Source organism: Ranitomeya variabilis, chromosome 4, assembly GCF_051348905.1.
Source record: "Ranitomeya variabilis isolate aRanVar5 chromosome 4, aRanVar5.hap1, whole genome shotgun sequence".
Taxonomy (NCBI): domain Eukaryota; kingdom Metazoa; phylum Chordata; class Amphibia; order Anura; family Dendrobatidae; genus Ranitomeya; species Ranitomeya variabilis.
In genome coordinates, this window is record NC_135235.1 from 315,898,477 (window position 1) to 315,915,284 (window position 16,808).

Sequence of the window (16,808 nt, forward strand, 5' to 3'; positions counted from 1 at the left end):
TCTCCCACTGTTTTTTTATGTATTTTTTTTTTTTATTTTCAGGGAGACTTTAGAAACCAAATAATATTAAAAAAACCAAAAAATAAATAGGCTTTCTATGGCCCACAATTAGAGAGAGAGGTGGCACACCCAGGAGTCAAGACTGGCACACAAGCTGAAATGGCAATATTACTCTCCCACTGTTTTTTTATGTTTTTTTTTTTATTTTCAGGGAGACTTTAGAAACCAAATAATATTAAAAAAAAAACAAAAAAACAAGGCTTTCTATGGCCCACTGAATGAGAGGGAGAGAGGTGGCACACCCAGGAGTCAAGACTGGCACACAAGCTGAAATGGCAATATTACTCTCCCACTGTTTTTTTATGTATTTTTTTTTTTTATTTTCAGGGAGACTTTAGAAACCAAATAATATTAAAAAAACCAAAAAATAAATAGGCTTTCTATGGCCCACTGAATGAAAGGGAGAGAGGTGGCACACCCAGGAGTCAAGACTGGCACACAAGCTGAAAGGGCAATATTACTCTCCCACTGTTTTTTTATGTTTTTTTTTTTTTTTCAGGGAGACTTTAGAAACCAAATAATATTAAAAAAAAAAAAAAAAAAAAAAAAAATAGGCTTGCTATAGCCCACTGAATGAGAGATAGCACACACAGCAGTGGCACACAAGCCCTGACTGAGGCCAATATTTTTCTCCCACTGATTGATGTAGTGTTTTTGTGTTGAGGTAGATTTTAGAACACAAATCACGGAAAAAATAAATAGGCTTTCTATGGCCCACTGAATGAAAGGGAGAGAGGTGGCACACCCAGGAGTCAAGACTGGCACACAAGCTGAAAGGGCAATATTACTCTCCCACTGTTTTTTTATGTATTTTTTGTTTTTTCAGGGAGACTTTAGAAACCCAATAATATTTAAAAAAAAAAATAAATAGGCTTTCTATGGCCCACTGAATGAGAGGGAGAGAGGTGGCACACCCAGGAGTCAAGACTGGCACACAAGCTGAAAGGGCAATATTATTCTCCCACTGTTTTTTTAGGTTTTTTTTTTTTTTTTCAGGGAGAATTAGAAACCAAATAATATTAAAAAAAAAAAAAAAAAATAGGCTTGCTATAGCCCACTGAATGAGAGATAGCACACACAGCAGTGGCACACAAGCCCTGACTGAGGCCAATATTTTTCTCCCACTGATTGATGTACTGTTTTTGTGTTGAGGTAGATTTTAGAACACAAATCACGGAAAAAATAAATAGGCTTTCTATGGCCCACTCAGTGAGAGATGGCACACACAGGGATGGCACTGTAGCAGAAATGCCAATCTTAATCTCCCACAAAAAAAAAAAAAAAAAAAAAAAAAAAAACTGTCCTACAATTACTATCTCCCTGCAGTAATGTAAGCCAGGTATGGCAGGCAGCAATAGGAGTGGACTGATGCACAAATTAAATAAAAAGTGTGGAAAAACAGAAAAGATAGCTGTGCAGAAAGGAAGGAACAAGAGGATATGTGCTTTGAAAAAAGCAGTTGGTTTCCACAGTGGCGTACACACAGCAATACAGCTATCACGGAGCCTTCTAGGGCAGCCCAATGAGCTACAGCGCTGAGGGGAAAAAAAAAAAAATAGCTTCCACAGTCCCTGCACACCGAAGGTGGTGTTGGACAGTGGAAATCGCTGCAGCACAAGCGGTTTGGTGGTTAGTGGACCCTGCCTAACGCTCTCCCTGCTTCTGATGAAGCGGCAGCAACCTGTCCCTAAGCTCAGATCAGCAGCAGTAAGATGGCGGTCGGCGGGAACGCCCCTTTATAGCCCCTGTGACGCCGCAGACAGCAAGCCAATCACTGCAATGCCCTTCTCTAAGATGGTGGGGACCAGGATCTATGTCATCACGCTGCCCACACTCTGCGTTCACCTTCATTGGCTGAGAAATGGCGCTTTTCGCGTCATTGAAACGCGACTTTGGCGCGAAAGTCGCGTACCGCATGGCCGACAAGCACAGGGGTCGGATCGGGTTTCATGAGACGCCGACTTAGCCAAAAGTCGGCGACTTTTGAAAATGATCGACCCGTTTCGCTCAACCCTAGTCAGTATCGCATGTGCATTTCAGACTTTAAAACTATGATTACCTACTTTTTAAGCTTTTGTTTATTAAGTATTTTTATGGTCTATTGATGAATGAGGTAATCAAATATGAAATTAGACTTACCGGCAATTCAGTTTATAGAAATCTCCCAGAACAGCCCCATAGGATGTGGAGTCTCCGCCCTAATAGGGAAAGAGAACACAAAGAGTTCAAATGCAAATAATTGGAGCAAAAAAGGAGACAACAATTTAGAGAAAATATTTTAATGATTGTTAACTTTCAATGTGAAAACATTTGTCCCAAAATGTGCTGAAACTTAGATGTCAGTATCGCATGTGCATTTCAGACTTTAAAACTATGATTACCTACCTTTTAAGCTTTTGTTTATTAAGTATTTTTATGGTCTATTGATGAATGAGGTAATCAAATATGAAATTAGACTTACCGGCAATTCAGTTTATAGAAATCTCCCAGAACAGCCCCATAGGATGTGGAGTCTCCGCCCTAATAGGGAAAGAGAACAGAAAGAGTTGAAATAGTCCCGCCCCATTGACCGCCCGCAGTATTTTTATAGTGCCAAGACAGCTAACATATGCACATAAAAACTATTTCACGGTCCTAGAGTTCCGTTTATAGATGACAATTTCAGATTCACCCCAAAGACTCCCAGGTAGTGGTAACTTTGGGATCAGGTTTTTTAAGGCCCATTGCTAATTTTGGTTTGATCCCCATCTAATCAATAATTGACTGAGAATCAGTATAGTTTCATGAAAAGGTGATGTCAGAAGTGGGATTTGAACCCACGCCTCCAAGAGAGACTGCGACCTGAACGCAGCGCCTTAGACCGCTCGGCCATCCAGACTTCTTGTGGATTCTGTGCCTTAACTCTTTCCAAGTTAGTCAGCAGAAATATGACCAGTAATTGTCATTGAAAATTATTTTAAAATATTTAATATTACAGTTTTTATTTCAATACATTTGTTTAAACTATTAGTTATCAAGCCTATTTTGAGCTAAATGGCCAAGCCCCATTTTAAAAAAATATGACTTTTATCACTGTATGCAGTAATAACTCTGGAATGCTTCTACATATCCCTGTAATTCTGAAAGTGTTTTTTGTGACACATTGTACTTTACATTAACTGTAAATTTAGGTCAATATATTTTTAGTTTTTTTCTGTGAAAATATCTAAATTTTGTTTAAAATTTTGAAATATTAGTCAGTTTTATTCTTTGACTGCTTATATCCTTAAACCAACTTGTTGCACCACACAAAAATGTAAATAAATAGCATTTTTCATATGTGTACTTTTTGTCAGCATTCACTTTCAAACCTCCTTTTATTTTGTTAGGATGTTAGAAATGTTAGATTTCTCACAAAATGCGGTGATGCACCATATTTCTTCAGAATCTACTGTTTGGCCACACAGCAGGGCTTTGAAAATAAGAGCGCTATTTGGATTTTGGAATGCAGATTTTGCAAGAATAGTTTGCAGGTAAAATTTGCAGAGTACCAAAAGTACCAAAACAGCAGAAACCCCCCCAAAGTGACCCCATTTTAGAAATTACTTCTCACAATGAATTCATATACACCACAGCATTTCATAGTCAAACATACATGGTTGAAATCATTCAGCTAGTGTCTGATACATGCTTTCTTTATCAGCTATCAGGTTCCCTTTAAATCCTCTTACAGCTAAGTGAAATGGAAATAAACAAAACAGAGGAAAAATTACAAAAAAATAATAATTTGCTCAAATGGAAAAGTTCCCATTTCTCATCTTTTTAACATTTTATTTTCTGTAGATAGTTAAGATTTTTAGGCCTTTTACATTTTCTTTAAATAATCAGTCCACGTGCTTTGTTTATTTTCTCCTTAAAATGTAAAGAATCAAGAAAAATGATGTTGCCGAAACCCGGGATCGAACCAGGGACCTTTAGATCTTCAGTCTAACGCTCTCCCATCTGAGGTATTTCAGCCAAACACAAACAACTTTAGGAGTGCTAGACACTTGGCAAATGTCAAGCGAAACCCCTGAAAGTAGATATTTTTATTTTTGCTTTGACTGGTTTTTGCAGCATGATTTCTATTTGAAACTCCTGCTAATTTGTTGTACATATTTAATAACTTTCATTAACTCTTTGTGAATGAGTAGAAAAAAACAGCAATTTTGACAGAGATTTTTTTACATTTTCAATTTGACTCCATTCATCAGGTTCATTCAAACCCTGTGTTTGTGAGACAGGTTATGGTTGCACATAAAAGACAATGTGCATGCATAATGTTACATCAAGTTTTATTTGTTATTAAATGCAAATAATTGGAGCAAAAAAGGAGACAACAATTTAGAGAAAATATTTTAATGATTGTTAACTTTCAATGTGAAAACATTTGTCCCAAAATGTGCTGAAACTTAGATGTCAGTATCGCATGTGCATTTCAGACTTTAAAACTATGATTACCTACCTTTTAAGCTTTTGTTTATTAAGTATTTTTATGGTCTATTGATGAATGAGGTAATCAAATATGAAATTAGACTTACCGGCAATTCAGTTTATAGAAATCTCCCAGAACAGCCCCATAGGATGTGGAGTCTCCGCCCTAATAGGGAAAGAGAACAGAAAGAGTTGAAATAGTCCCGCCTAGGGTTGAGCGACTTTCATTTTTTTAAGATCGAGTAGGGTTTTGGGAAACCCGATTTTGTCCAGAGTCGAGTCGAGTGCAGTCGGCCGATTATCGCTAAAAGTCGGGGATCGACCGAAACACGAAACCCAATGCAAGTCAATGGGGAAGCATAGTCGGCAGTGAGTGGAGGCCAGGAAAACACCTACAGTGCCCATTTTAATGCCAAAAACATCCATTCTTGTTTCTGAAGCTTGCCAATCTTAATTAACTGTATAATAATAGTTGGGCATAGGGAATTGGGGGAAAGTTGTGGGGGGAGTAGGGCTGGCTCAAGTTTTTCGTGGGCCCAGGAAATGCGGACTACGTCACGGCGGTGTTGCAGGGAAAGGTAAGTATTTAAAAGTTGCAAGTGCTGTGATCCTGAGCAAGCAGGGGGGGGGCCCACTCGTTCGCATTGCCACTGGCACAGGGCCCCTCAAAGTACGGCAGTGTGTTTGCATGGCGGGGGCGCCTCCCACCAGCAGCGACACTTTTGCGTACTCTGAGGGGCCCTGTGCCAGTGACGTCGCCAACGAGTATGCCCCCCCACCTGATGAAGGAACCTGCACTTTCATCTGCACCTTCCTCTTTGTCCCTGTGTAAGGTGGTATAACATGCGGGAAGGGGAACCTTACTTTCAGCAGGGACAGATTCTGGCTGTGTAGAGTACAAGGGGAATGTAGTGGTCTAGGTCAATGTACCAGCAGACTCATTTAGCAGTGGCTGGGCAATGGGCAGGATGAGGAGGAAACAGATATAGGGCCAAAGAATAAAGTAGGCTACATGCAGTTCAAAATTGGTAACAGGACTAAACAGGCGGCATTGCTTTGTTCAGTGGAGTAGCAAACCCAAGAGCAGCAGACACTGTTTCAAGGGCCTAACCACACTAGTAGGCCAAATGCAGTTTAATATCTGATAGTATAGGGCGAAAGCCAGAATGTGGAAGCTCAGCTTTGTTCAGTTGAGGACAACACCAGGGAGGGGCAGACACCTTTAGTAGGCCGGAAAAGCCTATTGCATTTTTCAAAATGGTAATTTGGAGCAGAAGGTTGAAGCTCAGCTTTATTTAGTTGAGGGCAACACCAGGGAGGGGCAGAAGCCGTTAGTAGGCCCTAACCACCATTTTTTTTTTAAAACCACTTAATGAGAGCCGGAAGGTTGAAGCTCAGCTTTATTTAGTTGAGGACAACACCAGGGAGGGGCAGAAGCCGTTAGTAGGCCCTAACCACCATTTTTTTTTTTTTAAACCACTTAATGAGAGCCGGAAGGTTGAAGCTCAGCTTTATTTAGTTGAGGACAACACCAGGGAGGGGCAGAAGCCGTTAGTAGGCCCTAACCACCATTTTTTTTTTAAAAACCACATAATGAGAGCCGGAAGGTTGAAGCTCAGCTTTATTTAGTTGAGGACAACACCAGGGAGGGGCAGAAGCCGTTAGTAGGCCCTAACCACCATTTTTTTTTTTAAAACCACATAATGAGAGCCGGAAGGTTGAAGCTCAGCTTTATTTAGTTGAGGACAACACCAGGGAGGGGCACACAGACAGACACCTTTAGTAGGCCGGAAAAGCCTATTGCATTTTTCAAAATGGTAATTTGGAGCAGAAGGTTGAAGCTCAGCTTTATTTAGTTGAGGGCAACACCAGGGAGGGGCAGAAGCCGTTAGTAGGCTCTAACCACCATTTTTTTTTTTTAAACCACATAATGAGAGCCGGAAGGTTGAAGCTCAGCTTTATTTAGTTGGGGACAACACCAGGGAGGGGCACACAGACAGACACCTTTTGTAGGCCTGAAAAGCCTATTGCATTTTTCAAAATGGTAATTTGGAGCAGAAGGTTGAAGCTCAGCTTTATTTAGTTGAGGGCAACACCAGGGAGGGGCAGAAGCCGTTAGTAGGCCCTAACCACCATTTTTTTTTTAAAACCACTTAATGAGAGCCGGAAGGTTGAAGCTCAGCTTTATTTAGTTGAGGACAACACCAGGGAGGGGCAGAAGCCGTTAGTAGGCCCTAACCACCATTTTTTTTTTTTTAAACCACTTAATGAGAGCCGGAAGGTTGAAGCTCAGCTTTATTTAGTTGAGGACAACACCAGGGAGGGGCAGAAGCCGTTAGTAGGCCCTAACCACCATTTTTTTTTTTAAAACCACATAATGAGAGCCGGAAGGTTGAAGCTCAGCTTTATTTAGTTGAGGACAACACCAGGGAGGGGCAGAAGCCGTTAGTAGGCCCTAACCACCATTTTTTTTTTTAAAACCACATAATGAGAGCCGGAAGGTTGAAGCTCAGCTTTATTTAGTTGAGGACAACACCAGGGAGGGGCACACAGACAGACACCTTTTGTAGGCCTGAAAAGCCTATTGCATTTTTCAAAATGGTAATTTGGAGCAGAAGGTTGAAGCTCAGCTTTATTTAGTTGAGGGCAACACCAGGGAGGGGCAGAAGCCGTTAGTAGGCCCTAACCACCATTTTTTTTTTTAAAACCACATAATGAGAGCCGGAAGGTTGAAGCTCAGCTTTATTTAGTTGAGGACAACACCAGGGAGGGGCAGAAGCCGTTAGTAGGCCCTAACCACCATTTTTTTTTTTAAAACCACATAATGAGAGCCGGAAGGTTGAAGCTCAGCTTTATTTAGTTGAGGACAACACCAGGGAGGGGCAGAAGCCGTTAGTAGGCCCTAACCACCATTTTTTTTTTTAAAACCACATAATGAGAGCCGGAAGGTTGAAGCTCAGCTTTATTTAGTTGAGGACAACACCAGGGAGGGGCACACAGACAGACACCTTTAGTAGGCCTGAAAAGCCTATTGCATTTTTCAAAATGGTAATTTGGAGCAGAAGGTTGAAGCTCAGCTTTATTTAGTTGAGGGCAACACCAGGGAGGGGCAGAAGCCGTTAGTAGGCCCTAACCACCCTTTTTTTTTTTTAAAACCACTTAATGAGAGCCGGAAGGTTGAAGCTCAGCTTTATTTAGTTGAGGACAACACCAGGCAGGGGCACACAGACAGACACCTTTTGTAGGCCTGAAAAGCCTATTGCATTTTTCAAAATGGTAATTTGGAGCAGAAGGTTGAAGCTCAGCTTTATTTAGTTGAGGGCAACACCAGGGAGGGGCAGAAGCCGTTAGTAGGCCCTAACCACCATTTTTTTTTTTAAAACCACATAATGAGAGCCGGAAGGTTGAAGCTCAGCTTTATTTAGTTGAGGACAACACCAGGGAGGGGCAGAAGCCGTTAGTAGGCCCTAACCACCATTTTTTTTTTTAAAACCACACAATGAGAGCCGGAAGGTTGAAGCTCAGCTTTATTTAGTTGAGGACAACACCAGGGAGGGGCACACAGACAGACACCTTTTGTAGGCCTGAAAAGCCTATTGCATTTTTCAAAATGGTAATTTGGAGCAGAAGGTTGAAGCTCAGCTTTATTTAGTTGAGGGCAACACCAGGGAGGGGCAGAAGCCGTTAGTAGGCCCTAACCACCATTTTTTTTTTTAAAACCACATAATGAGAGCCGGAAGGTTGAAGCTCAGCTTTATTTAGTTGAGGACAACACCAGGGAGGGGCAGAAGCCGTTAGTAGGCCCTAACCACCATTTTTTTTTTTAAAACCACATAATGAGAGCCGGAAGGTTGAAGCTCAGCTTTATTTAGTTGAGGACAACACCAGGGAGGGGCACACAGACAGACACCTTTAGTAGGCCGGAAAAGCCTATTGCATTTTTCAAAATGGTAATTTGGAGCAGAAGGTTGAAGCTCAGCTTTATTTAGTTGAGGGCAACACCAGGGAGGGGCAGAAGCCGTTAGTAGGCCCTAACCACCATTTTTTTTTTTAAAACCACATAATGAGAGCCGGAAGGTTGAAGCTCAGCTTTATTTAGTTGAGGACAACACCAGGGAGGGGCAGAAGCCGTTAGTAGGCCCTAACCACCATTTTTTTTTTTAAAACCACATAATGAGAGCCGGAAGGTTGAAGCTCAGCTTTATTTAGTTGAGGACAACACCAGGGAGGGGCAGAAGCCGTTAGTAGGCCCTAACCACCATTTTTTTTTTTAAAACCACATAATGAGAGCCGGAAGGTTGAAGCTCAGCTTTATTTAGTTGAGGACAACACCAGGGAGGGGCACACAGACAGACACCTTTAGTAGGCCTGAAAAGCCTATTGCATTTTTCAAAATGGTAATTTGGAGCAGAAGGTTGAAGCTCAGCTTTATTTAGTTGAGGGCAACACCAGGGAGGGGCAGAAGCCGTTAGTAGGCCCTAACCACCATTTTTTTTTTTTTAAACCACTTAATGAGAGCCGGAAGGTTGAAGCTCAGCTTTATTTAGTTGAGGACAACACCAGGCAGGGGCACACAGACAGACACCTTTAGTAGGCCTGAAAAGCCTATTGCATTTTTCAAAATGGTAATTTGGAGCAGAAGGTTGAAGCTCAGCTTTATTTAGTTGAGGGCAACACCAGGGAGGGGCAGAAGCCGTTAGTAGGCCCTAACCACCATTTTTTTTTTTAAAACCACATAATGAGAGCCGGAAGGTTGAAGCTCAGCTTTATTTAGTTGAGGACAACACCAGGGAGGGGCAGAAGCCGTTAGTAGGCCCTAACCACCATTTTTTTTTTTAAAACCACATAATGAGAGCCGGAAGGTTGAAGCTCAGCTTTATTTAGTTGAGGACAACACCAGGGAGGGGCACACAGACAGACACCTTTTGTAGGCCTGAAAAGCCTATTGCATTTTTCAAAATGGTAATTTGGAGCAGAAGGTTGAAGCTCAGCTTTATTTAGTTGAGGGCAACACCAGGGAGGGGCAGAAGCCGTTAGTAGGCCCTAACCACCATTTTTTTTTTTTAAAACCACTTAATGAGAGCCGGAAGGTTGAAGCTCAGCTTTATTTAGTTGAGGACAACACCAGGCAGGGGCACACAGACAGACACCTTTTGTAGGCCTGAAAAGCCTATTGCATTTTTCAAAATGGTAATTTGGAGCAGAAGGTTGAAGCTCAGCTTTATTTAGTTGAGGGCAACACCAGGGAGGGGCAGAAGCCGTTAGTAGGCCCTAACCACCATTTTTTTTTTAAAACCACATAATGAGAGCCGGAAGGTTGAAGCTCAGCTTTATTTAGTTGAGGACAACACCAGGGAGGGGCAGAAGCCGTTAGTAGGCCCTAACCACCATTTTTTTTTTTAAAACCACATAATGAGAGCCGGAAGGTTGAAGCTCAGCTTTATTTAGTTGAGGACAACACCAGGGAGGGGCACACAGACAGACACCTTTTGTAGGCCTGAAAAGCCTATTGCATTTTTCAAAATGGTAATTTGGAGCAGAAGGTTGAAGCTCAGCTTTATTTAGTTGAGGGCAACACCAGGGAGGGGCAGAAGCCGTTAGTAGGCCCTAACCACCATTTTTTTTTTTAAAACCACATAATGAGAGCCGGAAGGTTGAAGCTCAGCTTTATTTAGTTGAGGACAACACCAGGGAGGGGCAGAAGCCGTTAGTAGGCCCTAACCACCATTTTTTTTTTTAAAACCACATAATGAGAGCCGGAAGGTTGAAGCTCAGCTTTATTTAGTTGAGGACAACACCAGGGAGGGGCACACAGACAGACACCTTTAGTAGGCCGGAAAAGCCTATTGCATTTTTCAAAATGGTAATTTGGAGCAGAAGGTTGAAGCTCAGCTTTATTTAGTTGAGGGCAACACCAGGGAGGGGCAGAAGCCGTTAGTAGGCCCTAACCACCATTTTTTTTTTTAAAACCACATAATGAGAGCCGGAAGGTTGAAGCTCAGCTTTATTTAGTTGAGGACAACACCAGGGAGGGGCAGAAGCCGTTAGTAGGCCCTAACCACCATTTTTTTTTTTAAAACCACATAATGAGAGCCGGAAGGTTGAAGCTCAGCTTTATTTAGTTGAGGACAACACCAGGGAGGGGCAGAAGCCGTTAGTAGGCCCTAACCACCATTTTTTTTTTTAAAACCACATAATGAGAGCCGGAAGGTTGAAGCTCAGCTTTATTTAGTTGAGGACAACACCAGGGAGGGGCACACAGACAGACACCTTTAGTAGGCCTGAAAAGCCTATTGCATTTTTCAAAATGGTAATTTGGAGCAGAAGGTTGAAGCTCAGCTTTATTTAGTTGAGGGCAACACCAGGGAGGGGCAGAAGCCGTTAGTAGGCCCTAACCACCATTTTTTTTTTTTTAAACCACTTAATGAGAGCCGGAAGGTTGAAGCTCAGCTTTATTTAGTTGAGGACAACACCAGGCAGGGGCACACAGACAGACACCTTTAGTAGGCCTGAAAAGCCTATTGCATTTTTCAAAATGGTAATTTGGAGCAGAAGGTTGAAGCTCAGCTTTATTTAGTTGAGGGCAACACCAGGGAGGGGCAGAAGCCGTTAGTAGGCCCTAACCACCATTTTTTTTTTTAAAACCACATAATGAGAGCCGGAAGGTTGAAGCTCAGCTTTATTTAGTTGAGGACAACACCAGGGAGGGGCAGAAGCCGTTAGTAGGCCCTAACCACCATTTTTTTTTTTAAAACCACATAATGAGAGCCGGAAGGTTGAAGCTCAGCTTTATTTAGTTGAGGACAACACCAGGGAGGGGCACACAGACAGACACCTTTTGTAGGCCTGAAAAGCCTATTGCATTTTTCAAAATGGTAATTTGGAGCAGAAGGTTGAAGCTCAGCTTTATTTAGTTGAGGGCAACACCAGGGAGGGGCAGAAGCCGTTAGTAGGCCCTAACCACCATTTTTTTTTTTAAAACCACATAATGAGAGCCGGAAGGTTGAAGCTCAGCTTTATTTAGTTGAGGACAACACCAGGGAGGGGCAGAAGCCGTTAGTAGGCCCTAACCACCATTTTTTTTTTTAAAACCACATAATGAGAGCCGGAAGGTTGAAGCTCAGCTTTATTTAGTTGAGGACAACACCAGGGAGGGGCACACAGACAGACACCTTTAGTAGGCCGGAAAAGCCTATTGCATTTTTCAAAATGGTAATTTGGAGCAGAAGGTTGAAGCTCAGCTTTATTTAGTTGAGGGCAACACCAGGGAGGGGCAGAAGCCGTTAGTAGGCCCTAACCACCATTTTTTTTTTTAAAACCACATAATGAGAGCCGGAAGGTTGAAGCTCAGCTTTATTTAGTTGAGGACAACACCAGGGAGGGGCACACAGACAGACACCTTTAGTAGGCCTGAAAAGCCTATTGCATTTTTCAAAATGGTAATTTGGAGCAGAAGGTTGAAGCTCAGCTTTATTTAGTTGAGGGCAACACCAGGGAGGGGCAGAAGCCGTTAGTAGGCCCTAACCACCATTTTTTTTTTTTTAAACCACTTAATGAGAGCCGGAAGGTTGAAGCTCAGCTTTATTTAGTTGAGGACAACACCAGGCAGGGGCACACAGACAGACACCTTTAGTAGGCCTGAAAAGCCTATTGCATTTTTCAAAATGGTAATTTGGAGCAGAAGGTTGAAGCTCAGCTTTATTTAGTTGAGGGCAACACCAGGGAGGGGCAGAAGCCGTTAGTAGGCCCTAACCACCATTTTTTTTTTAAAACCACATAATGAGAGCCGGAAGGTTGAAGCTCAGCTTTATTTAGTTGAGGACAACACCAGGGAGGGGCAGAAGCCGTTAGTAGGCCCTAACCACCATTTTTTTTTTTAAAACCACATAATGAGAGCCGGAAGGTTGAAGCTCAGCTTTATTTAGTTGAGGACAACACCAGGGAGGGGCACACAGACAGACACCTTTAGTAGGCCGGAAAAGCCTATTGCATTTTTCAAAATGGTAATTTGGAGCAGAAGGTTGAAGCTCAGCTTTATTTAGTTGAGGGCAACACCAGGGAGGGGCAGAAGCCGTTAGTAGGCCCTAACCACCATTTTTTTTTTAAAACCACATAATGAGAGCCGGAAGGTTGAAGCTCAGCTTTATTTAGTTGAGGACAACACCAGGCAGGGGCACACAGACAGACACCTTTAGTAGGCCTGAAAAGCCTATTGCATTTTTCAAAATGGTAATTTGGAGCAGAAGGTTGAAGCTCAGCTTTATTTAGTTGAGGGCAACACCAGGGAGGGGCAGAAGCCGTTAGTAGGCCCTAACCAAAGTTGAAGGCCAAATGCAGTTTAATTTCTGATACTATAGGCCGAAAGCCAGAAGGTGGAAGTTCCGATTTAGACAGTGGAGGACAATTTGAATTAGGGACTGCAGACAGACTTAGTAGGCTGTCCCCTGTGGACCATGCATCCACCACATTAACCCATTGCGCCGTAATGGACACGTAATCTTCCGTGGCCATGCCTACAGGTCCATGCGTCTGTTGTCAGGTGCACCTTTGTACTCACAGATTGCCAGAGTGCATGGACAATGCGGTCTTCTACATGCTGGTGGAGGGTTGGGATGGCTTTTCTCGCAAAAGAAGTGTCGACTGGTTAGCTTGTAGCGTGGTACAGCGTAGTCCATCATGGCCTTATTAATAGTAAATAAAATATATAACTAGGCTCTATGAACTTTTAAATAGGTTCCAGGGGTACACGGGCAGCATTGGTGTGGTCAGTGGAGGAGTATTGCAAGTAGGGGCTGCAGACAGGCTATCAAAGGCCTAAAATAACAAACAGTAGGCAGTCATGGCAGTTTTACATCGGTTACATGGATACACAGGCAGGCACTCCAGGCAGCATTGTGGTCAGTGGAGGAGTATTGCAAGTAGGGGCCGCAGACAGGCTATCAAAGGCCTAAAATAACAAACAATAGGCTCATGGCAGTTTTACAGCGGTTACATGGATACACGGGCAGGCAGCTTGGTGGTCAGTGGAGGAGTATTTAAAGTAGGGACCGCAGACAGGCTATCAAAGGCCTAAAATAACAAACAATAGGCTCATGGCAGTTTCACAGCGGTTACATGGATACACGGGCAGGCAGCTTGGTGGTGGTGAGTGGAGGAGTATTTAAAGTAGGGACCGCAGACAGGCTTCAAAGGCCTAACATAAGAAAATGGGCTGGCTGTAGGCACTTTATAATTGGTTCCAGGGGTACACGGGCAGCAGTGGTCTGGTCAGTGGAGGAGTATTTAAAGTAGGGACCGCAGACAGGCTTCAAAGGCCTAACATAAGAAAATGGGCTGGCTGTAGGCACTTTATAATTGGTTCCAGGGGTACACGGGCAGCAGTGGTCTGGTCAGTGGAGGAGTATTTAAAGTAGGGACCGCAGACAGGCTATCAAAGGCCTAACATAACAAACAATAGGCTCATGGCAGTTTCACAGCGGTTACATGGATACACGGGCAGGCAGCTTGGTGGTGGTGAGTGGAGGAGTATTTAAAGTAGGGACCGCAGACAGGCTTCAAAGGCCTAACATAAGAAAATGGGCTGGCTGTAGGCACTTTATAATTGGTTCCAGGGGTACACGGGCAGCAGTGGTCTGGTCAGTGGAGGAGTATTTAAAGTAGGGACCGCAGACAGGCTTCAAAGGCCTAACATAAGAAAATGGGCTGGCTGTAGGCACTTTATAATTGGTTCCAGGGGTACACGGGCAGCAGTGGTCTGGTCAGTGGAGGAGTATTTAAAGTAGGGACCGCAGACAGGCTATCAAAGGCCTAACATAACAAACAATAGGCTCATGGCAGTTTCACAGCGGTTACATGGATACACGGGCAGGCAGCTTGGTGGTGGTGAGTGGAGGAGTATTTAAAGTAGGGACCGCAGACAGGCTTCAAAGGCCTAACATAAGAAAATGGGCTGGCTGTAGGCACTTTATAATTGGTTCCAGGGGTACACGGGCAGCAGTGGTCTGGTCAGTGGAGGAGTATTTAAAGTAGGGACCGCAGACAGGCTTCAAAGGCCTAACATAAGAAAATGGGCTGGCTGTAGGCACTTTATAATTGGTTCCAGGGGTACACGGGCAGCAGTGGTCTGGTCAGTGGAGGAGTATTTAAAGTAGGGACCGCAGACAGGCTATCAAAGGCCTAACATAACAAACAATAGGCTCATGGCAGTTTCACAGCGGTTACATGGATACACGGGCAGGCAGCTTGGTGGTGGTGAGTGGAGGAGTATTTAAAGTAGGGACCGCAGACAGGCTTCAAAGGCCTAACATAAGAAAATGGGCTGGCTGTAGGCACTTTATAATTGGTTCCAGGGGTACACGGGCAGCAGTGGTCTGGTCAGTGGAGGAGTATTTAAAGTAGGGACCGCAGACAGGCTTCAAAGGCCTAACATAAGAAAATGGGCTGGCTGTAGGCACTTTATAATTGGTTCCAGGGGTACACGGGCAGCAGTGGTCTGGTCAGTGGAGGAGTATTTAAAGTAGGGACCGCAGACAGGCTATCAAAGGCCTAACATAACAAACAATAGGCTCATGGCAGTTTCACAGCGGTTACATGGATACACGGGCAGGCAGCTTGGTGGTCAGTGGAGGAGTATTTAAAGTAGGGACCGCAGACAGGCTATCAAAGGCCTAAAATAACAAACAATAGGCTCATGGCAGTTTTACAGCGGTTACATGGATACACGGGCAGGCAGCTTGGTGGTCAGTGGAGGAGTATTGCAAGTAGGGGCCGCAGACAGGCTATCAAAGGCCTAAAATAACAAACAATAGGCTCATGGCAGTTTTACAGCGGTGACATGGATACACAGGCAGCTTGGTGGTGAGTGGAGGAGTAGTGCAAGGAGTGTCTGTCCCAGTACTCCCAAAATATAAATAGATGTTAATGTCTCGCAAAACAACCAAAACAAAAAAAAAAGGTGGCATACTTAGGTACAGGGGTGGGCTCATCTACTGAGTTTCTGACATAGTAATTTGGCAGTAACTATTTAATGGTGCCAATATAGGACACAGACACAGACTACTTTAAGTTGCATCATAGATGTCTACAAATTTGTATTGTCAGTGCCAGACATTGAATGATGTCAGCGAATAGACTAAAGATTGGTGGAGCTGTGCGACATAATTTTGCACGTGGTAGAGCACATTTTGAGCTGGGGTAGGGGGGAACTCTCTTGAGGCCGGCGGGACCGCCCCAGGGCCCCTCATGTTACAACGGTGTGTCTGACGTTGGGTGCGCACCACCACCGCCAGAGACACTACATTGTACTATGAGGGACCCAGTAGCAATGCCGTCAACCAAAAGCGAGCACACCCACCTCTTCAGACAAACAGCAGTCTCACGGGTGCTTGCGCCAAGTCGCGATACCACGGCCCCGTGTGGGGAGTTTTGCCATTTAGGGAGGTGTAAACATGTCGTATGCTGTACAATCAGCTGCAGCAAATTAGACATTAGAAAAGTAATTCACAGGCAAGAGCTTTTCATAGGAAAGCTAGGTGTCGGCCGGGCAAGGTGGGGCAAAAGATTTCGAAATCCAGTTGTGGTTCATTTTAATGAATGTTAGATCGTCAACATTTTGGGTAGCCAGACGAGTCCTTTTTTCGGTTAATATTGAACCTGCAGCACTGAATACTCTTTCTGATAGGACACTTGCTGCCGGGCAAGCAAGCTCCTGCAATGCATATTCTGCCAATTCTGGCCAGGTGTCTAATTTGGAGGCCCAGTAATCAAATGGGAATGACGGTTGAGGGAGAACATCGATAAGGGATGAAAAATAGTTAGTAACCATACTGGACAAATGTTGTCTCCTGTCACTTTCAATTGATGCAGCAGTACCTGTCCTGTCTGCGGTCATAGCAAAATCACTCCACAACCTGGTCAGAAAACCCCTCTGTCCAACGCCACTTCTGATGTGTGCACCCCTAACACTCCTAGTCTGCTGCCCCCTGGAGCTCGTGTGAGAACGATCACGTGCGCTGTGTGCTGGGAATGCCTGAAGCAAACGGTCAACAAGAGTTGATTGTTTGGTTGCTAATATTAGTTCCAAGTTCTCATGTGGCATAATATTTTGCAATTTGCCTTTATAGCGTGGATCAAGGAGGCAGGCCAACCAGTAATCGTCATCGTTCATCATTTTCGTAATGCGTGTGTCCCTTTTTAGGATACGTAAGGCATAATCCGCCATGTGGGCCAAAGTTCCAGTTGTCAAATCTCCGGTTGTGATTGGTTGAGGGGCAGTTGCAGGCAAATCTACGTCACTT

General features: G+C 43.7%; 1 non-coding gene across 1 annotated transcript; it reads right to left on the reverse strand.

Annotated features, from left to right (window-relative positions):
- Positions 1 to 2,855: 2,855 nt before the first annotated feature.
- TRNAL-CAG (transfer RNA leucine (anticodon CAG)) lies at positions 2,856 to 2,938 on the reverse strand. Its single transcript has one exon. It is a non-coding gene; the product is annotated as a tRNA-Leu (tRNA).
- Between the last annotated feature and the right edge of the window lie 13,870 nt (positions 2,939 to 16,808).